Below are 23,400 nucleotides of genomic sequence, written 5' to 3' on the forward strand. Positions count from 1 at the left end.
AATGTCCATCAACAGAAGGATGGACAGATCGTGGTATATCCATCCAGTGGGATGCTTCCCAATAATGAAATGAAGGAACTACCACTACATGAAACAGAAGAATCTCGCAAACATAATGCTGAGCAGACCCAGCCAGGCAAAATAGAGGTCCATTGATGTGAATTCCCAGAAGAAGAAAGCATGGTGGGAGAGGTGAGAATCGTAGTTACCTCCGAGATGCTGCGGCTGCTGACAGGAAGGAGCACAAGGTTGCCCGTCAGGGCTCTGGAGATGTTCTGTAGTCTTCAGCTGAGCAATGCTTACAGGAAGGTATCATTTGGAAAATTCATGGAGCTACACTTTTTAAATGTCTGCACTTTAGTTGCACAAAACTGAACAACAACAGAGCTCCCTCCAATAAAGAAAAAAAATGATGAACCTGGGCCTGGCAGGCACGGGGATTGCCACTGTCCCTGGTGGAGCTCTTGGAGAGGCTTGTCACCCACCTGTGCACACAGCCCTCACAGCTGTCAGACTGAATTCCCACCCTGAGGCCCGGAGCCCACCTGTCCCTGTCACCGCAGAACAGGTGCGCCTTCCTTGGGTTGGCAGCTCCTGCAGCCTCCCAGCGCTGACCCCTGCCAGCCGGCGGGTCTTCTGGAAGCTGCTCTGTAGGGTAGTGAAGAACGTGAGCCTCATGCCAAACTTGTTATTGCTGCCGAGTCAAGAGAAAAAGGCCACAGACCACACCTTGCTAGAAAGGTCGTGCGTGTTATCTCGGAGTTGCCTGGTACTGGCAAGGGGGACCAGCCACTTTGCAAGGACCAGTCTTGCCGTTCTTGGACCAGGGGAAGTCTGGGGCACTGGAGTTGGCTCCCTGGCCCCAGTCACAAGAGCTCATTGTTAAACTTTCAGGAATTTTGCGAGCTGGCTGTTAAACACAACTACTATTGAAAATTGAGTTTTATAAATTTACAGTATTAAATAAATTATATAAAAAACAAAGGCAGTTGCTTTCTGATTACTACAGTTCATTATTATCTATGCTTTTGGGGGTTACTGGTGTATGCAGTATCTGTATGGTGGAAATACTAGATAATGGGATTCTGTGCATCTCTCACCAACTCTGCTCAATGGTGTCACATAGGTAGCTTGAAATTGGCTATGGTGGGAGTGTTTACACCACAAAAACTGACAAATGCTACATATCAGGCCTCCCTCCTCCTGTGACGGCAGGAGTTTGGTCTGAAGGAGAAACAGCTGGTCTGATGGCACTGAAGTGGCCCTTAGTGTCTTTCTCATTTCCTATTGGACATGGTGATTAGGGTCCTGTAACACATAAACCCTTCCGAGATGATTTAGTCTGCTCTGTTTGGTGAAGGTCCTCACTGTCGCTGCCGTAGGTGCCTTCTGCCCCCTTCCTGGGCCCCGTCCTGGGTCTGCTCCCCTTTCACTGCCATCCTGGAAAGAAGACACTGCTCACCACTGTGCCCAGGACATGCTGGATCAGAGACAGAGGCCCGAAGTCTGTCGTTGAGTCAGTCTCTTAGTAATGCCTTCAGAGCCCCTCCCAGCGGCAGCTTTGTTCCTCCGTCACAGCGGGCCCTTGCTGCAGGTGTTCCTCTGCCAAAAGCCAGGGCAGGCACCCTCTTTACCTCTGGCGAGGCCCTGCCTCAGGAGCGTGCAGGTAAATCCAAAGCAGGTGTGCTTCACGGGGTGCCAAGCAAGAAACACCCATGAGGACAGCTCCGAGCCAGGGACGACTCCTCTTACCTCCCTGGAGGGAGTGTGGGGCTTGAAATCGGGCCAGCCCTCAGCCTTGCCACAGAACCTCCACATCAGAGCCGCTGGCATTTATTACCCGGGCTTCTGTGGCAGGGCACTTCAAAGAGAGAGACTTGCTCTTTCTAACATGTGCTTTTGTGTCAAACAGAGGTGTCATTGTTTTCAGCAAATACCTTGGGACTCGAGCGAATAAAAACCATTCTGTTTTCTAACTTTTTTCCCCTCCGTTTTTCAAAAGTTTATGTATAAAGGCATTTTGCCTAATTCCTTCAGCCTTCTCTTTCAGCTTCTATTTATTTGGTGTGATAGAAAGGTCTTAATTTAGATCTCCCTGCCACCGGTTCCAAGAAATCTGCCACCAGCTCCGAGCTTCGTGTCCTGAAGTGCCACCCCATTCCAGTGGGGTGAGCCAACAGCCTCCAAAAAAGAAAGCGATTGAACAGACCAACACTGTGCCTCCAGACGCTGGCTGCTGCCCCAGTGCCAGCAGGACTCCAGCTTTTCTGGGGGCCTCACTGGAGGCCACGCTGCCTTTGCTTCCAGTTGCAAAACTACCACCACCTCTACATTGGCCAGACCTTTGAAAGCCGAGGTGTAGCTCTTGCTACAACCCTTCCCTTAGGGCCATGGCCATCCAACCCTGTTTCCTGGGCCTTTATGAGGCTACTGAGCCGACATCTCCCCCCTCCCATCCTCCTTGTCCCCACTGGGGACCTCTCCTGGGGAACAAGGGCCTCATCCCCGCTTCCACCTTCACTTCTCCCAGGGAGCCTCTCTGGGAGTAAGCCATATGGTCCTCATCATTTTGATGGGCTCATGAACTCCAGCACATCGGCTATTCATTTGCTCATTCAGTCATTCATCAAATCTTTATTGAACATCTAGCATGTGCAAGCGCTGTTCCAGGTGCTGGAGATACAACAGGGAACAGAAGAGATAAAAGGCCCATCCTCAGTCCTCAACGTTCCAGCAGGGGAGACTGGCGTCAGCTGTGACAGTAAAATACTTGGTACTCACCGGTAATCTGGAGAAAAATGGCGCCGGGAAAGGGGTGAGGCCGTGTGTATGGGAGGGGAGGGGGGGTCACAATTTTAGAGAAGCCGGGGAGTACAGCCCTGAAGGAGACGGGGCAGTGGGGGCGAGGGGGGGCGGGGGTGGAGGAAGGGAGAAGGGCGTGCAGCCCAGGCAGAGTGAAAGCAAGAACAAAGCCAGCCAAGGACAGCCTGCTGGGTGCTTAAGGAGAGCGAGGAGGCCAATGTTACCCCTTGATTTGGTGGGTGTACAGAGGTGGGAGGTTCCCAGGGCATGGATAGGGCCCCCATGGGCCGGGCGGGAGGCTGAGACAGCCGATGTCATGTGGAGGCACCTATGCATCTGGCAGGCAGTACACCTTGCTGGTGAGCCCTCGTTAAATATTAGTTCTGCATGTGGGCTTAGACTCACAGGGGACTGGCCCCGGGACCAGGGAGGGGGCATTTAGGATGCAATTTAACTGTGTTCTGTCAGCCTCCTAGCTCACCCTTTGCTCTACCCTCGACACCCCTGCCCCACTGCTGTTCTCCTCTAGTCATTTGAAATACTGGACCCAATCAGGCCCCACAGACCTGGCTTCAGTGGATCTGCCGTGCAGGGCTGGGAGGACTTCAGTGGGCCCCCATATCCTGGGCCCGAGCTCCTTCACTCACTACCCCCTGACCCCAGGTCACAGGCTCCTTCTCACTTCACCTCCTCACACCTGGCCTTACTGTAGCCCACAACAGCATCGGGGCTGGAGCAGCCAGCCCCCTCCCGCTGCTCCCACTGCAGGCTAGGACCCCCGGGCTTCCCTTCATCCCACCACGCCCCTACTCCCTGCATCCCTTCCGTAGTGTGGCCTCGGTAAGTTATTTAACCTCTTGGAGCCTCAGTTTCCACAATCACAACACACATTAAATGAGGGTGCCTTGCATATAGTAGCTGATCAATAAACACTTAAAAAACCCACCCCAGCTACCGGACAAGAGCCACACCCCACGAACTGGCTATGGTGGCCTTCAAATCTGGTGCCCCCAACCCCGGTCGGACCCTCCTCACAACCCCCAGACATGGCCTCTGCCCCTCAGTCTCACAACGTGCTTTTACGAATGACTATTTGTCAAGCGTAGTAAAGCATTCCAGCTATTGCTGAGTGATTACGAACACCCCAGTGTTTAATTTCCCCAATAACCTACAAAGTAGAGATTACTTGTACTCATATTTTACAGATGAGGAAACAAACCTAAAAGGCTAAATAACTTTCCCAAGGTCTCCACGTAGCTGGAAAATGTCTGAGTCAGCATTCATACGTGCTAGGCCAGCTCTGCTGGAGCCATTCATCTGTTGGCCACTTCTCCCCTTCAGCCAGAAAATCTCAGGTTCCCACATGTGACAAAACCTCCTCCAGCCATGCAGCCCACAGAATCCTTGGAAATCCTATTTCACCTGCCGCATGCACCCATGCCGTAGCTGCAGTGGGGTCCCCTTCCTGTTACCTCATGAGGCCACACAAGTGGTGTCCCATGGTTACATGGCTTTCTCCGTGGTTACAATGCTACAACCCCTGTGCCACTCACATTGTTGTTGGGACAAGAAACATATGCCTTCACTGAATCCCCAATATCTTCTGTTCCATTCTCATCTTATGTGTGGTAGGAGCCCACTCTGTTCTTGGAGCCCACTGACTTCTGTTCTAATTAGGCAAGGCTGTTTTGCCCTTGGATTTTCCTAAAATTTTTCGTTGGCTCTCTTTCCCTCTTCTTTTGCTTCTCTCTTCTTCTCTTCTGTGCCTTTAGCCTACCCTCCCAGCCTCCTGCCCCGTGTCCATCCTAGAGTTACCTTTATTGCCATCCTGGATTGGACCCACACCTGCCTCAAATGCATGCTTTTCTCTTACTTGGTTTACAACCCTGTTTTGCTGGCGTACATACTCCAGAGGCTCCAGGAAATACCAACACTGTATAAGACAGCTGAGTGGGCCAGCCCTCGTGGCCTAGTGGTTAAGTTCAGCGTGCTCTGCTTTGGTGGCCCAAGTTCAGTTCCTGAGCACGGACCTACAGTGCTCTGTTAGTTGTCATGCTGTGCTGGCAGCCCACATACTAAGAAATTAGAGGAAGATTGACACAGATATTAGCTCAGGGTGAATCCTCCTCAGCAAAAAAAAAGAAAAAAAAAGACAACTGAGTTCCAAATAAGAAGCGGAAAGAAATGTGGCAAATGGCACGAAGCAATAAGTGCAGTGTGGAAGCATATAGTACAATTTTAAAATTGTAGCCATTTTAGTATATGTAGTGGTATGTCTTTGGGGTTTTAGCTTGCATTTCTTTAAGAACTAGTGATGTTGAGCATTTTTTCCTGTGCTTATTTGCAATCCATTTATCTTCTTTATGGAAATGCCTGTTTAAATATTTGACTCATTTTTAAAATTGGGTTATTTCTTCCTATGATTGAGTTGTAGAAGTACTTTCTGTATTCTAGACATAAGACATTTTTTGGATATATGTTTTGTAAATATATTTTTCAAGTCTGTATGTGGCTTAGTGTTTCATTTTCTTAACTATTTTTAACAAAATAGGAAAAGGAAAAGTTTTTAATTTTGATAATGTTCAATTTATTATTTTTCTTTTATACTTTGTGCATTTTTTCCTTTAATCTGCCAAACTACCCAAGGCCAATAAGATTTTCTCCTAGAAGTTTTATAGTTTTAGCTCTTACAATTAGGTCTATGGTCCATCTCTAGTTAATTTTTGTGTGTGGCGTTTTCATGAAGATTGAAGTTCATTTTTCTTTTGTGTACAGCTAACTGATTATTTCAACATGAGTTTTTGAAAAAATTATCCTTTCCACATTGAACTGCCTTGGCACATTTGTTGAAAATCTATTGACACTGTAAGTGTGGACATATTTCTGGATTCTCTATTCTGTTCAAATGATATATTTGTCTATCTTTATGCCACTCTTTATTTTTTTTGAGGAAGATTAGGCCTGAACTAACTGCTGCCAGTCCTCCTCTTTTTGCTGAGGAAGACTGGCCCTGAGCTAACATCTGTGCCCATCTTCCTCTACTTTATATGTGGGATGCCTGCCACAGCATGGCTTGCTGAGCGGTGCCGTGTCTGCACCCAGGATTCAAACCGGCAAACCCCGGGCCGCCAAAGTGGAACATGCGTACTTAACCGCTATGCCACCGGGCTGGCCCCTATGCCACTGTCTTGATTGCTGTTTCTTTATATTAGGGCTTGAGATCATGTAGTGTAAGCCCTCCAACTTTATTTTTTCAAATTTGCCTTTGGCTATTCTGTTCTGTTGGTTTTCATATATATTTTAGGATCAGCTTGTCAGTTTCTACGAAAAAGCCTTCTTGAATTTTGATATGGATTGCATTAAATCTTTGATCAATGTGGCGAGACTTGACGTTTTAACAATATTGAATCTTCCATTCCATGATCATGGTATCTCTCTCCATTTATTCAAGTTTCCTTTAATTTCTCTCAGGAATGGTTGTAGTTTTCACTCTACAGATCTTGCACCTATTTTGTCAAGTTTATTTGCAAGTATTTTCTTTTTGATGCTGCTGTTGATGTTTATTTTAATTTCAATTTCTGATTGTTTATTACTTGGCTATTGAAATGCAAGTGGCTTTTGTATATTTATGTTATATCCTGCAACCTGGCTAAACCTGCTTATTAGTTCTAGTAGCTTTTTTGTAGATTCTGAAGAATTTTCTACATAGATGATCACAGCATTGGTGAATAAAGACAGGTTTTTTGTGGGGTTTTTTTAAGATTTTATTTTATTTTTCCTTTTTCTCCCAAAACCCCCCAGTACATAGTTGTGTATTTTTTTTCTTTAGTTGTGGGTCCTTCTAGTTGTGGCATGTGGGACGTCACCTCAACATGGCCTGAGGAGCGGTGCCATGTCCGCATCCCAGGATTCGAACTGGTGAAACCCTGGGCCACCAAAGCAGAGTGTGCGAACTTAACCACTTGGCCACGGGGCGGCCCCAATAAAGACAGTTTTAATTCTTCCTTTCCAATCTGGATGCCTTTCATTTCTTGTTTTATTGAACTGCTTACAATGCGATGAACTACAGTGTTGAATAGAAGTGGTGAGAGCAGACAGCCTTGACTTGTTCCTTATCTTAGGCTGAAAGCACGCAGTATTTTACTACTCAGTGTAATATTAGCTGTAGGTTTTTCATAGATGCCCTTTATGAGATTGAAGAAGTTCTTTTATATTCCTGGTTTCCTGAGAGATTTTTTTTTTAATCAGAAATCAATGTTGGACTTGAATGGCTTTGTGCATCAATTTGGATGATAATATAGTTTCCTTTTTTAGTCTTTTAATACTGTAAATTACATTGATTGATTTTCAAATGTTGTCATTCTTTCTTTCATGGGATAAACTTCATTTTGTCATCATTTTTTTTTGTTTGTTTTTCTTTTTATCTTTTCTTTTTACTTTTTATTAAGATTATGATAGTTTACAACCTTGTGAAATTTCAGTTGTACATTATTGTTTGTCAGTCATGTTGTAGGTGCACAACTTCTCCCTTTGTGCCCACTCCCCACCCCTCCTTTCCCCTGGTAACCGCTAATCAGTTCTCTTTGTCCCCATGTTTAAATTCCTCATATGAGTGGAGTCATACAGAGATTGTCCTTCTCTGTCTGGCTTATTTCACTTAATATAATTCCCTCAAGGTCCATCTGTGTTGTTGTGAATGGGACGATTTTATCCTTTTTTATGGCTGAGTAGTATTCCATTGTGTATCTATATACCATATCTGCTTTATCCAATCATCAGTTGATGGGCACTTAGGTTGTTTCCAAGTCTTGGCTCTTGTAAATAATGCTGCAATGAACATAGGGGTGCATGGGACTTTTGGAATTGCTGATTTCAAGTTCTTTGGATAGATACCCAGTAGTGGGATGGCTGGGTCATATGATATTTCTATTTTTAATTTTTTGAGAAATCTCCATACTGTTTTCCATAGCAGCTACACCAGTTTGCATTCCCACCAGCAGTGTATGAGGGTTCCTTTTTCTCCACAACCTCTCCAACATTTGTCACTTTTTGTTTTGGTTATTTTTGCCATTCTAATGGGTGTAAGGTGATGTTGGTCATACTATTATTAAATTCAATTTTCTAATTTGTTTTGGAATTTTTGTATCTAAGTCCATGAAGGATATTAGTCTATATTATCTTTTCTTTGTAATGTCTTTCTCTGGTTTTGATAACACAGTGATTTTTGGCCTCATATAATGAGATCAGAAGTATTCCCTCTTCAATTTTCTGAAAGAGTTTGTGTAGAATTGGTACTAATTTCTTTAATTTCTTTCATAAATGTTTGGTAGAATTCATCATAAAACCCATCTGAGCTTATAATGTTATATTTTCATTTTGATTCAGTTCAGAATATTTTTTAATTTTGATTGTGATTTTCAGTTTGACCAATGGGTTTTTTATAGGTATATGTTATTTAGTTTCCAAATATTTGGGGAGTTTTTATACATCTTTCTGTTACTGATTTCCAATTTCATTCCATGAGTCAGAGAACATACTTTGCATGATTTGCATCCTTTTAAAATTATTAAGAATTTTTTTGTGACCCACAGCATGGTCTATCTTGGCAAATGTTTTACGTGTACTTAAAAACAATGTGTTTTCTCCTGTTGTTTGGGGCAGTGTTTTATGAATGCCACTCAACCAGTGGCATTGGTTGTTAGTGTTATTCAAGCCTTCTGTAGTCTTTCTGATTTTCCTGCAATTTATTCTCCCAGCTAGAGTTGTGAAATCTCTGCGTAAGATTGTGGATTTGTCCCTTCTTGGAGTTCTAACTGATTTTACTTTGTATATTTTGAAGCTATGTTATTAGGTACATAAATATTTAGTATCATGTCCTCTTAATGAATTGACTCATCATTATGAAATGACCATGTTTTATCTCCAGCAGTATTCTTTGCTCTGACATCTGCTTTGTCTGATACTAATATAGCTACTCCAGCTTTCTTTTGGTTAGTGTTAGAACAGTGTATCTTTTCCCATCTCTTTACTTTTAACCTATTTTTGTCTGTATATTTCAGCTAGATTTCTTATAAGCAGCATATAGTTGGGTATGACATTTTTAGCCAACATGAGAATTTATGCCTTTTAATTGGGATGTTTGGACATTTACATTTCATGTAGTTGTTGCTCTGGTTGGGTTTAAATCTACCATCTTGCTATTTGCTTCCTATTTGCAGTATCTTTTTATTCTCGTTTTCCTCTTTTTTGCCGTCTTTCTGAGTAATTGTGTATTTTTTCTAATTCTACATTATTTCTTCTTCTTGTTGTTTATTAGCTATCTCTTTGGGGTTTTTTTTTATGTTAGTGGTTGATTTATGATTTATAATCTAAATCTTTAACTTCCTTCAAGTAATATTATGCCAGTTTACATATATTATAAAAACCTCACAACTGTATTCTTTCATTTCCCCCTCCTGGCCTTTGTGTTATTGTTGTTATACATTTTAAACACTATAAATTATGAACTCTAGTATATTGCAATTATTTTAGTTTTAAAAAGTGAATTATCTTTTTTGGTAACAACTTTATTGAGATATAATTCACATACAAGTCACCCATTTAAAGTGTATAATTCATATGGTAACTCAGTGTTTAACTTTTTGAGAGACTGCCAGACTGTTTTCCATAGTGGCTGCACATTTTACATTCCCACCAGCAGTGTGCGAAGGTTCCAATTTCTCCACATTCTCACCAGCACTAGCTATGACCCATCTTCTTGATTACAGCCATCGAAATGGGTATGAAGTGGTATCTCATCATGGTTTTGATTCGCACTTTCCTAGTGGCTAATGATATGCATCTCAATGATCTCTTGAGATTTTTTTAAATAAGAAAAAAACCCTCTTTAATATTTGTAAATATATGTAGTATTTCCAGTACTCTTTCCACCTTTATGTAGATGCAGATTGACATTATTTTTTTTCTTCTGCCTAGAGGACTTCCTTTAACATTTCTTATGGCTCAGGTCTCTAGTGATGAATTCATTCAGCTTTTGAATGCCTGAAAAACTCTTTATTTTGCCTTCTTGTGAAAGACATTTCTTTTTTTTCTTTTTTAAAGATTTTATTTTTTCCTTTTTCTCCCCAAAGTCCCCCAGTACATAGTTGTATATTCTTCGTTGTGGGTCCTTCTAGTTGTGGCATTTGGGATGCCGCCTCAGCGTGGCTTGATGAGCAGGGCCATGTCCGCGCCCAGGATTCGAACCAACAAAACACTGGGCCGCCGTGCAGCGGAGCGCGCGAACTTAACCACTCGGCCATGGGACCAGCCACAGACATTTCTGATAAGTGTAGAAGTCCATGCTGACAGTTTTTTACTTTCAATGCTCTAAACATATTTGCTCCACCATCTTTGGGTTCAGACTGTTTCCAATATGAAATCTCATGCCATTCCTGTCTTTGTTTCACTGTATGTAGTGTGCCTTTTTTTTGAAGAAGAAAAAGATTAGCCCTGAGCTAACTACTGCCAATCCTCCTCTTTTTGCTGAGGAAGATGGGACCTGAGCTAACATCCATGCCCGTCTTCCTCTACTTTATATGTGGAACGCCTTCCACAGCATGGCTTGCCAAGCGGTGCCATGTCTGCACCTGGGATCCGAACCGGCGAACCCCGGGCCACCAAAGTGGAACGAGTGCACTTAACAGCTGTGCCACTGGGCCAGCCCCCATAGTGTGCCTTTTTTCTCTGGCTGTTTTTTAAGATTTTCTCTTTATCAGTGATTTTCAGCAATTTGATTATGATGTGCATGATGTAATTTTCTTCATGATTCTTGTGCTTCTATAGTTCATTGAATTTCCTGGATTTGTGGATTTATGATTTTCATCAAATTTGGAAAATTCTCAGCCATTATTTATTCAGATCTTTTTCTTGTCCTCCTCCCTCCTTTCCTGTGGTGTCCAATTACAGGTATGTTAGGCTTCCTGAAGTTATCTTACAGCTCAATGATGCTCTGTTCATTTTTTTTTTTTTCAGTCTTTTTTTTCTCTCTCTGTTTCATTTTGGGTAGTATTGCTATGTCTTTAAGTTGACTAATTTTTTTTCCCTGTACTGTCTGATGTGTTGTTAATACCACCAAGTGTATTTTTCATGTCAGACATTGTAAAGTTCAACTCTCGAAGTTCATTTTAGGTCTTTTCAATATTCCTGTCTCGACTTAACTTGCCTAACATTTCCTCTACCTTCTTGAACATACAGAATATGGTTATAATAACTTTTAGTGTCCTTGTCTACTATTTCTATTATCTGTGTCATTTTTTGGTCTGTTTCTATTGATTGATTTTCCTCATCATTATGGATCATATTTCCCTGCTTCTTTGCATGCCTGGTTATTTTTTGCTGAATGCCAGACAATGTAACTTTTATCCTGTCGTGTGCCAGATACTTTTCTAACCTGTAAAACTGCCTGATCCTGGTTCTGCAACGCAATTAAGGTACTTGGAAATAGTTTGATACTTTTATCATTTGTTTTAAACTTTGTTCGTTGAGAGTAGAGTAGATTTTAATCTGGGGCTGATCTTTTCTTCGGCCCTGAAGCAATACCTTCTCAGTACTCTAGCTGATGCCTCGTAAATTACAAACCTAGTATTCTAGCTGTTTGGAACCAGCATAGGGATTATTCTTCTGGTCTTTTGTGTGATTCTTTCTCCAGTCTCTGCTACTTTCTTCATATGCGTGTGTTGATCAGTACTTGGCTGAAGACTCAGGGCGAGCCTCTGCCAGTCTCTGGGACCCTTTCTCTGTAGGGTTCCCTTCTCTCTGGGGACTCTGCCTTCTGAACCCTGGCTGCCTTGGCCTCTTTTGACTCCCAGCTCCATTCCCTCAGTTCAGGGAGACCACCGGCTTCATTGGGGTTTCCCATCCCTGTGCTGTAGCCTGGACACTCTGTGCAGGCAGTAACAGCAGGGACATTGTAGGGCTCCCCTCATTTGTCTCCCCTTTCTGAAGGATTACTGTCTTGTGCTGCCTGATGCCCACTGTCTGCAAGGCATTGTTTCATATATTTTTTTCTGGTGTTTTAGTGTTTCAAAGAGGAGGGTACATCTTGTCCTTGTTATTCCTGGAAGCAGTAGTCTTAGAGGGCATTTTTAAAAATTGTGGTAAAATATACATAACATAAAATTTACCATTTTAACTATTATTAAGGGTACAGCTCAGTGGCATTAAGTACCTTCATATTGTTGTACAAATATTGCCACCAACCATCCCCAGGACTCTTTCATCTGCCCAAACTGAAACTCTGTCCCCATTGAACACTCACTCCCTTGGATTCTATGCTGGATACTGTGGATGCTCCGTTGTTGAGCGTCTGTCTTTGGTTGTCTTCCCTTAAGTAGTGAGTAGTTTTATTCTGAGAGGCAGTTAATTTGCCGATAAGTCTTCACCTTCCAAGTCTTGTTAGCAGGCTTTGTGAGGGAAGGTTTAGAGGGGCCCCTGCCCAGGGGTGGAGCAGCCGTCCTAATGTGCCCCGTCTGCTCTAGGGTCTCAGCTAAATGACTGGGATGTTAGGTATGGTCAGACTCCAGTGCTTCCCACGCTGTGCGATTTCCAAAGTCTCCATTCATCTCACGGCCCCTCAGTGGCTGTTCTCTGCCCGGCCTGTGGGGTCTTGTCCTAGTCACGCCCAGCTCAGTATTAGGCTGAGGCCCAAGGGAACCCCTGTGGCGGCTTCTGGTGCCCGTTCCCTGCGCAGGCTTTCTCCTCCTCTGTAACCCGCCCTGCAAATTCCAGTCACCTCAGCAGCCCTGAACTCAGATCTCTGTCACTTCTCGCCCATGAGCACCAAGCTGCTCTGGGGGGCTCCTTTCCTATGCTGTGACATGGGAAGTGTCCCCAAGCAGAAAGCCATGGCAGGTGTGGCGCTCAGCTCATGTTTCACTTTCCTCAGGGAGGGTGGTCCTCTAATGGTTTCTATCCAGTGTCCCAAAGCCGTTGCATCATATTGGTCCAGTTTTACATTATTTTATGAGACCTGGATGCCCTGGAGGGTATTTAAAAAATAGGGTGTCTAACACCCTATTGGAAGTTGTTTGTGTTTCTGTAATATAAATTCCTCCTTCTCACCCGTCTCACTTCTTCATGAAATCTATCCTAGGCACAAATCCTGTGTTAGTCAACTTTTGTGGAAGAGTTCTGTGACTCCGTGAGGTGTGCAACAGAGCAACGGAGACAGGGAGAAAGAGCTGACCTAGAGAACATAAGCCCCTGGAAATCGCTAGGATACTTAGGGGAAATTTGGACTTTTACAGGGCAGGGCAAAGAAGAAATGGAGTCAACTTAACCTTGCCTGACCCAGACATCCAAGAAATCCTGCTGACACCTGGGTCACGTTCTTATTCCCTATAGCACCTAACGGGGCCTCCCTCTTAGAAAATGATAAGTTATCATAGAAACGGTGAATAAATGAATGAAATAAGTTTGTGTTCTCACTTCAAAAGCAAAAGAGAATACTTTCCTCTGTGTTTCTGCAATTTTTTTTCTCAAGTGGTCAAAGGATTTTCGATTTAAGTTCTGACGTCAAACTCTCATATCCTAGCACTTCCCCCCCATCCCACACTTTAAAAACCGAGACTTTTTCCATCTCCAGAAGCTTCTGCGAGTCAGGTCAGCCTGACCACCCAGAGGCAGGTCATTAAGCAGCTTAGGGCGGCCGCCCTGACGGAGCCTAAGATGCTGGAGCCGCTCTCTGTTGACAGGGCCGCTGGTGGGAGTCTGCGCTTGCGGGAAGGGCCTGGGGGGAGGGAGGAGAGGAAAGGAACATGACTCTGCGGAATGGAATCTACTACTTGTCTCCAAGTTTCTGCTGCTCCCAACCAAAGCCTTTTAGGCCCTGCCAGCCTGGGGACCAAGCCCTGTGAAAGAGGAGCCCAAAAAGCGCCTAATATGGCCTTCGCATCTCTGGAGGGAGCAGCCGCAGAGACCCGAGCTGGGGAGGGAGGAAGCGGGGAAGGCTTGGGGAGCTGGCCCTGGTGCTCCGTGACCGCCTGGTTTTCTTTTTTCTCTCTGGCTTGCCCTTTGCCTTCTCAGCTCCTTTCTCCCTCCCTAGGAAGTCAGGACGGGGTCTACACTGCGGACAGTGGTGGGGCAGCCCCAAAATTTGTTAGTTCGAGGAGGCAGAGCCAGGCTCTGGTGGCACATCCAGCTGGGATAGGACTGGAGGAAAGGCATGGGGGACCTGCAGACCTCTGCCCTCACTGATGTGGAAGATAAAGGGGACAGCACGGGGAGGGGCGGCGGGGGTGGGGAAGGTGAGCCCTTTATCTTTACTCAGATAAGTAGATGCAAATGCTGGAAACGCCTTGTGCGTCTTGGCAGTTGTCATCACACGGATCCTAAAAATAGTCTCTTTAATCCTGAGGAAGCAACTGGAGGAGAAATTGAGTGTGTTTTTAAGTGTTCCATATTTGTTAGATTGGCTGTAGGACGCTCCACGGTTCTCGCTGTCAGATCCTCTGGCTGGTGAGGTGTTGGTGGAATGGAGGAAGCAAGAGGCGGCTAGGTCAGCACTGATGGCTCTGGGTTGGTACATCTAAAAGATGTTAGCATACAAACACAGGAACTTTAAAATGAGTAAAACCCACAAACATCCAAACCTAGGGGCTCCAGGCTAAATCATATGAGAATGTTACTGCTCTTCTCTTCTACTGCGGTGTTTCCTCACAGCCTGAAAGTCACTAGGGTCTAGCGGAAAGAGCCTGAATGTTGGAGTGGGTAGATGTGAAGTTAATGCCTGCCTCATGGCTTCTATTTAGCAGGCATCACTCTGGACCTGACCTTGGGCTGAGTACATTACATGGCTGATCCCAGGACCATGCAGGGTATGGGAAGTGTCTGGAATAGAACTCCTTCCTATCGGGCCCCTCTTCACAGAGTATCCTTCAGGCGGTCCGGTTGGCGTCACGTCAGCCAGGAGAACCTGCGCAACTTCAGTGCACCCACAGGTTGAGACCTCTGTCCTCGCTCAGTGGTTCTCAATGGTGGCTGCTCGTTAGACTCTGGAAGCATCTGAGCTTCCTATGAGCAGGATCCCCAGAACAGCTAAATCAGACTCTTTAGGGGTGAGATCCGTGTCATAGACTGAATTGTGTCTCCCTCAAACTCACATGTTGGAAGCCTTAACCCCCAATTTGACTATTTGGAAGTAGAGCCTGAAAGAGGTAATTAAGGTTAAACGAGGTCATACGGGTGGGGCCCTAATTCAATAGGGCTGCGTCCTTATGAGGAACAGAGGAGACGCCAGGGATTCCAGTGCACAGAGAAAAGACGTGTGGGGGCACAGGGAGGAGAGAGAGGTCTGAGAAAACAAAGCTCCCAACACCTTCATCTGGGTTCTCGCACTTCCAGCTTCCAGAACTCAGAGAAGAAAAATGTCTGATGTTTAAGCCAGCCAGTCTGTGGTGTTTTGTTATGGCGGCCTGAGCTGACTAATACAAGCCGGCATCAGCACTTCTCCTTTTTCAAAATAACTGGCTACTCCAGGTCTTCCGCATTTCCAAATACAATTTAGAAGCACTGTTGTTTCCTACGGAAAGCCTGCTGGGGGTTCCGGGTTATGATGAATCTATGGATCGATTTTGGAAGAATAAACACCTTAACAATGTTGATTATGCCAAGTTGCAAACATGCTGTGTCGCTCCATTTATTTCGATCATTTTTAATTTTTCTCATCAGTGTTTTATAGTTTTCACTCTAGTTTTTCATATCTTTCATTAAATGTATTCCTAAGTATTCTATGTATTTTGATACTACTGGAAATGCTGTTTTTTAAACTTCATTTTCCAAGTGTTTTTTGCTGGCATACAGAAATATAATTTTTTTGTATATTGACCTTGTATACTGCAACCTTGATAAATGTTTTTATTAATTCTAGTAGCAGTTTTTATTCGCTAGAATCTTCTGTGGAGTTAATTGTGTCTGCAAATAGAGACGATTTTACTTTTTTTCTTGATTGAACACATGGGCTGGGACCTCCAGCACAAGACTTGCTCACCTTATTCCCAGTTTTAGGGGGAGAGAATTTGGTCTTTCACCATTAAATGTGATGCTACCCATAGGTTTTCCGTAGATGCCTTTTTCCACTTAAGGAAGCTCCCTCCGTATTCCTAGTTTGCTGAGAGTTTTTTTAATCATTAATAGCTGTTGAATTTTGCCAAGTTTTTTTCAGTGATCGTAGGATTTTTCTTTGATTGTGTTAACGTGGTAAATCACAGTGATTTTCAAATGTTGAACTCCGATAAACCCTATTTGCTCAAGATGTATATATTTACATATTGTGGGATTATATTTGGCAATATTCCATTGAAGCTTGTTGCATTTTGAAGATTTGTGTTCGTGAGGAAAATCAGTCTGCAGATTTCTTTGTCGGAATGTCTTTGTCAGGCTGCGGCGTCAGGGTTTTGCTGCCTCATAAAGTGAATTGCAGTGTTCTCTTCTCTGAAAGTTTGTGTAATGTTGGTATTATTTCTTTGTTAAATGTTTGATAATTTGGATTTTTCTCTGTGGAAAAGTTTTTTATAATGAATATATTTAATAAGTGTAGGACCATTCCAGTTTTCCATTTCTGTTTGAGTCAGTTATGGGAATTTGTGTCTTTCAAGGAATTTTTCCAGTTCGTCTAAATTGTTGAATTTGTTGTAGTAAAGTTGTTTAAATATTTCCTTATTATCCTTTTAATATCTAAGGGACGTACAGATATTTCTTCATTCCTGCTATTGATTATTTGTATTTTCTCTCTTTTTTCTTCACTAGCACTGCCAGTTTATTAATTTTACAAATCTTTTCAAGGAACTAACTTTTGGCTTTTTAAATTCTATTGTTTATTGCTTTTCTTTTTCTAGTTTCTTAGATCATTGGTTTTCAACTTATGTCTTTTCTAGTATATGCATATAAAATTATAAATTTTCCTCTAAAGAGTGCTTTACCTGCATCTTACTATTTTTGATGTGTTGTGTTTTCCTTTTCATTCAGTTCAAAATATTTTCTAAATTCCCTTATGAATCTTCGAGCATGGATTTTTTTTTTAAAGATTTTATTTTTTTCCTTTTTCTCCCCAAAGCCCCCCCCTGGTTCATAGTTGTATATTCTTCGTTGTGGGTCCTTCTAGTTGTGGCATGTGGGACGCCGCCTCAGCTTGGTTTGATGAGCAGTGCCATGTCCATGCCCAGGATTCGAACCAATGAAACACTGGGCCGCCTTGCAGCGAAGTGCGCAAACTTAACCACTTGGCCACGGGGCCAGACCCATGATCATGGATTATTTAGCAATGTGTTTAGTTTCCAATATTTGAAGTTTTAATAAACATTTTATTGTGATCTAATATAATTCAGTTGTAACCTGAGAACATATTTTGTAAGATTTGCATCCTTTTAAACATACTGAGATTTGTTTTATGACCCAGCTCATGCATTTTCTTGGTGAGCATACCAAGTGGCTTGAGTCTGTGCGATCAGAGGGAGATTTGAAACACTGTCAAAGAGGATCTGGGGCAAAGTTGGGTGTGAGGGGTGTCCGAGGAGTTCAGGGCTGAGGAAGCACGCAGGGTGAGGCCGAGAGCCGTGCGAGAAGGCTGTGAGGTGGGCCCGCCCTGGGGAAGGGAGCTGTGGGGAAGGCGGAGGTTCTGGAGATACGTGAGCATGGTTTTGGTTGTTACAGTGATTGGGAGTCAGGTGAGGAGGGCTAGGATGTGGGATATTGCGCTGTGAGCCAGACCATCCCACAGAGTGAGGATTCTCCCAAACTCAGCCAACGCAAGGACGCTGCCCTCCAGTAATGCAGCACATCGCAGTTTCAATATTCTAGTAGCTACCTTAGAAAAGGAAAAAGAAACAACTAAAATTAAGGCTGGCAATATATTTTATTTAACCCAGTATAGCCAAAATGTTATTTCAACAATAATCAATACAAACATTACTAATGACATACATTACATTCTTTTTTTTTCATTCTAAGTCCAGTCTACAACATCCAGAGTAGCCACATTTCAAATGCTCAGTAGCCACATGTGGCTAGTGGCTTGTGGATCCTGAATGGGACAGTAGAGGTTGAGACCCTAACTGCATTTTATGTTTAGACACCCAGTATCTTTTGAATTTTAATGTTCTTGAATTTTCCGGGAATGCTGTTACCTTGCAAATGGGGGTTTGAGGGTTGACTGTACTTTGGGAGCTTTTTTGGAACTTTACCAAGAGTTGTTCACCATTTTGGAAAGTGATGTCGCCCAACAGCAGCCCTGTTCCTGGTGTCTGAGTCCCCAGCACAGCGCACCCCGAGTCACTATCCTTGCGGCCGTCTCACTCATGCTGATTCTACCTGAGGGGACAGGCCCTGGGTACTCAATATTCTGTGCTGATGTCTTCTAGTGTGTGCCTAGGCATCAACTTATCAAAATACTCATTATTTTATAACACGTTACTTCTTGTTTGTACTATAGGTGAGCATTACTTTGATCTTTTAAAATTATGTGTGTAGGTAGCTTATATATGCATACATTCCTTATCAGGTTACTATAGGAGATATTTAAACATATTCAACTAATATTAAACTATTGCTAATCAGGAAAATATTGGTTATAAAATATAAAAACTACTAGTTATAGAGAGGCATATTCGGTCCCCGTAGCAGAGAAGGGGCCCTGATTTAGGTTTTAAATCTCTCCCTTTCTGGAAGCAGAATAGAAACCAAAACTGGTCTCCATCATAGAGATGGAGTTTGAAAAGGGACAGATAATTTGCTTTATTCGCCTTTTTATATGAAAGCCACACCAAGAGCTCGCCGACTGTAGGAAACTCAGCGATGCCTTCGGACTATTTTACAAGTAAAACTCTGCCCGGAAAATATTTCCTACCACGGAATTGACTTGTTAAATGCCATTTTTTCTTACAAAACCAATTATTTACTTTAAAGTCTCAGGACCTCCTTTCATCCTCTCAATTCGGAACCCATTTCCTGGTCTTAATCTAACTGCACACACCGCATCTTACGGTCCAGAGTGTACGCAGTGAAATCACTCGGTCCCTTCTTATCCAGCAGCATGCTCACAGGAAAGTACATTTTAGCTTTTACATTTTTCTCAATGGCAGGAAAAATAAAAGAACACCACTCGTTAGTATAGAAGTGGTAACTAGCAGGACAAATGAAATTTTACTTTTAGGATATTACAAACACAAATTCAGAAATCCTCAGGCCCTTTAACTCTGTTTTCCAGTGTGTCTGTCCCCAGTGATTTCATGGCTGTGAAGACATCTGCCTGACCAGGGGCCCTGCCCCAGCCGTGCCTGCCCTGCAGCCAGGGCGCCATACATCGTAGATGATGCAGTTGCTCTAGCGGTACCTGCCTCTGCACGTCACCTTTTGGGGGAGCAATAATGGCCGCCATTTACCCAGCACTTTTCACAGGCTGGCTCTGTGCCCTGTTTGAATCCTTCACGGTGGGAGTTACTGCCCATATTTTACAGACGAGGAACGATGTGATTTTCTCTTTCTATTTGTGACAGAGGTGGGCCTGGGGTTTACATGCAATCACTAACTAAATATGGGCTGAGCTAATTTGGGGTTTAGCCTCATCTGTTTTTCCAAACAATGGCCGATTCAACTGCTCTAACCACAGGCTGGTGACCTCATCAGTCCTCCTGCAGGCCCGTTCTCCTTACTCAGCCAACAGCTGTCGAGCACCTGCTCCGTGCCAGGCCCCAGGAAACAGACGCCTCGCAGGCTCTGCCACATGAGGGGGCCCAGGGCTGCAGTAGGAAACCCTTGCTCCCCCCAAATTACCTGAGGGTGAAGTTACAGAGCGCGGGCCTCAGTGAGTGGCACCCCAGCGCAGGTCCTCGACCGACGGCGCATGTGAGTGAATCACCATTTGCCAGGGGCCCAGGCTCCCTCCTCGGTGATTGGAGTAATTCATTGAATCGTGGCCTCTGGACTTCGAAAAGCCCCACCTCAGATACGTCCAACGTGCAGCAGGGCTGAGGACCCGGGTACCCGGGGGTGAGGTGCTGCAGATGTGGGCCACTGGGACGACTGAAGAATCACACGCGCATCAGGCCCGGGCGCCTCCTTGAGAAGTGCCGGGTTCCCTCCCTCCCTGCAGCCTGTCTGGGCAGGAGCGGTGGCTGCGAGTGCCAGCTCCAGCCCTCACCACCAGGTAACCTCGGGCAAGTCACACCGACCTTTCCACGCCTCAGTTTCCTCATCTGTAAGGTGGGGACGTAAGAGGACTCTCTTCCCAGGCTTGTGAGAGGAAGAGTTAAGACACACAACGCGCCTGGAACAGCGCCGTGTGAGTGTTAGCTGTTGCTACAGACAACACGTCAGACACCAGAGACTCCGGGCTCCCACCGTTAGAGACTTCGAAGCGAAACAAGAAACAAAAGGACAGCCTTCCTCACTCCTCCCCTCCGCTCCCCTGCCAGGCTTCACTGGACACAGATCTTCCCCACGGGCCCAGGGGTGCCCGACTCAGGGTGACGGCCAAGCCCTAAGGCCTTGAGGGCCGTGCTGAGTGCTCCCAAGGCCTCTGAGTCAGAGTCTTCTCCTCACAGGCCTCACTGTTTTTCCAGCTCCTCGTTTTTTAAGTACTCTCTGAGCCTTCACTCCGTTTCCTTTTGTTTCACGTTTTTATAAATCCCAGGAAGACCTGTGTACGTTGGCAAAGATTTAATGCTGTATGTAATGTGAAAATTAGCGCGCTTTCTTTACTTTAAAAGTATTTCTGTAGATTCTTATTTTCCTTAATCGGCGTCTCATGTGTCTTTGTATGTGTGTGTGTACACATGTCCGTACACAGTCGTCCCTCGGTGTCCTGGGGGGATTGGTTTCAGGATACCCGTGGGTACCCAAAACCTGAGGGTGCTAAAATCTCTCACATAAAATGGTATAGTGGGGCTGGCCCGGTGGCGCAGTGGTTAAGTTCGAGCACTCTGCTTCGGCGGCCCGGGGTTCACCAGTTCGGATCCGGGGAGTGGACCTATGCACCGCTTGTCAGGCCATGCTGTGGCAGGCGTCCCACATATAAAGTAGAGGAAGATGGGCACAGATGCGAGCTCAGGGCCAGTCTTCCTCATCAAAAAGAGGAGGATTGGTGGCAAATGTTAGCTCAGGGCTAATCTTCCTCAACAAAAATAAAAATTAAAAAAATCAAAACTAAAATGCTGTAGTATTTGTGTATAGCCTATGTACATCCCCCATCTCCCTTAAATCATCTCTAGATTCCTTATAATACCCAATACAATGTAAATGGCATGTAAATTCTCATGATACTGGGTGTTTAGGGAATAATGACAGGAAAGAAAAGTCTGTACATGTTCAGTACAGACACAACCAATACAGGCCTTTTGATCCAAAGCTGGCTGAGTCCACGGATGTGGAACCCATGGATACTGAGGGCCAACTGCATGCGCCAATGTAGTCTACACCCCTCCACCCTGATTCCGTCCCAAAGGAATCCACACTTCTAAGAGTTCATTGTGGATACTTCCATCTCCATTTCATATCTGATAATGTGCATCCTTTTCAGAATTACACAAATGACCATTCTATACCTATTTTGTATATCCCGCTTTTCTCACTTTACACCATACATGATTTTTCCATATAAGGACATACAAATCTACCTTATGCTATTTAACAACTATCTAGCATTGTGTTGTATTTATATTGATGTAACAAAATTTAACTGTTTTAATTTTCTTCAAATTTGTAAAAATTTCAGTCAGTATTCCTCCAAATCTGCCTCCATCCAGCACTCTTTTCCAGGACTCCAGTGACATGTATGATGGACCGCTTGCCATCTTCCCACAGGTCATGAGGCTCTTTTCCTTCTCTCTCTCCCTTCCTCCCTCCTTCTCTTCCTTCTTCAGTCAGTCACTCATTCAGTCAGTCTTTTTACCCCTCTCTGTTTCCAACTGGATAGTTCCCATTGCTCTCTTTTCAAGTTCACTGATGTTTTATTCTGTAGATCTCATCTGTTATTAAGCCAGTCCTGTGAATTTTTCATCTCTAGAAACCCATGATTCTTTTTTATATGTTCAATTTATTTTCCCATCATGTTCATGTTTTTACATAAATCCTTGAGCATAATTTTAAATCCATTATCTGCTAATTTGACCATCTCCACCATTTCTGGATCTGTTTCTTTTGACTGATTTTTCTCCTGTTTATGGATCACTTTCTTCTGCTTCTTGGAGTGTCTAGTAATTTTGATTGGATGCTAGATATTTTATATCATACTGGAGAGTGTTTGTTTTCCTAAGATTGGCACCTGATCTAACATCTGTTGCCAATCTTCTTTTTTTTTCCTCCTCTTTCTCCCCAAAGCCCCCCCCCCCCCCCCGCCCCCCGACATAGTTGTGTATTCTAGTTGTGACATGTGGGATGCTGCCTCAGCATGGCCTGATGATTGGTGCCATGTCTGCGCCCGGGATCTGAACTGGAGAAACCCTGGGCCGCTGAAGCAGCGCGTAAACTTAAAGACTTGGCCACGGGGCCGGACCCTACTGTGTGTGGACTGTTTTAAAGAGTGTTGAGTTTGTTTGGGCTGGCAGTTAAACTGCTTCCAGATCACTTCACCCTTTCAAGACTTGTTTTTAAGCTTTGTTGGGATGGGTTTGGAGCAGCCCTACTACTTGTGCATGACCCTTCTGGAATGTTCTCTCTGGCTGGTTGGAACTCAAATGTCTCCCAGAACTGTGTCAGCTCTGGGAACTATGAGGCTTACAGATACCCAGTATTCCCTTGCCTTTGGAGTTTCACCCTACACAATTAAGTTTTTAGCAACAGATTCAAGGGGGCCCCTTTCAGGTTTCTGGAGCTCTTTGTATATTTCTTCTCTCCAGTATTCTGATTCCCAAATTCCAGCCACACTCTGATCTCTGACTCAACTCGGCAGTGACGTGCTCTGCTCGGTTCCCCCTCACATCCCATGGCCCGTGTGCACTGTCTGGCACTCCTAGGGCTCACCCTGTTTCCCTTTTTCCAGGGACCTCAGTCCTGCACTGACTGTGCCAATGTCTATACACAGGTGTTTTACATATTTTGTCTAGTTTTCTAGTTGTTTATGATAAGAAGGCACATCTGGTACCAGTTACTCCTTCATGGGTAGAAGTAGAAGTTCCTAAACACTATTTTTAAACTTTGTATCTTTCATAATCTGTAATTATAAACCCCATGAGGGCATCAGTGTGGATCTGTAAACAAAGATCTGGGTTATGTGTAGAGTTAGAAAGTGTGTAAAACACTAATTTCTTTATGTCTATTACACTTTTGCAAAAGGGGGACAATAAATCATGGAGGCTATCTCAAAAACTAGAAGCTTAATGGAGAACAAAGAAAGCAAGAGAAAAGATATGACTTTATTTATAATTTAGGCAAAAATAACAAGCATATAATCCATGAATGAACACTATTTATTATTTTTTATTTTTGTAAGAAAGCTTGGCCCTGAGCTAAAATCTGTTGCCAATCTTCCTCTTTTTGCTTGAGGAAGACTGTCCTTGAGCTGATATCTGTGCCCGTCTCCCTCTACTTTGTATGTGGGACGCAGCCTCAGCATGGCTTGATGCGCTG

Source organism: Equus quagga, chromosome 21, assembly GCF_021613505.1.
Source record: "Equus quagga isolate Etosha38 chromosome 21, UCLA_HA_Equagga_1.0, whole genome shotgun sequence".
Taxonomy (NCBI): Eukaryota; Metazoa; Chordata; class Mammalia; order Perissodactyla; family Equidae; genus Equus; species Equus quagga.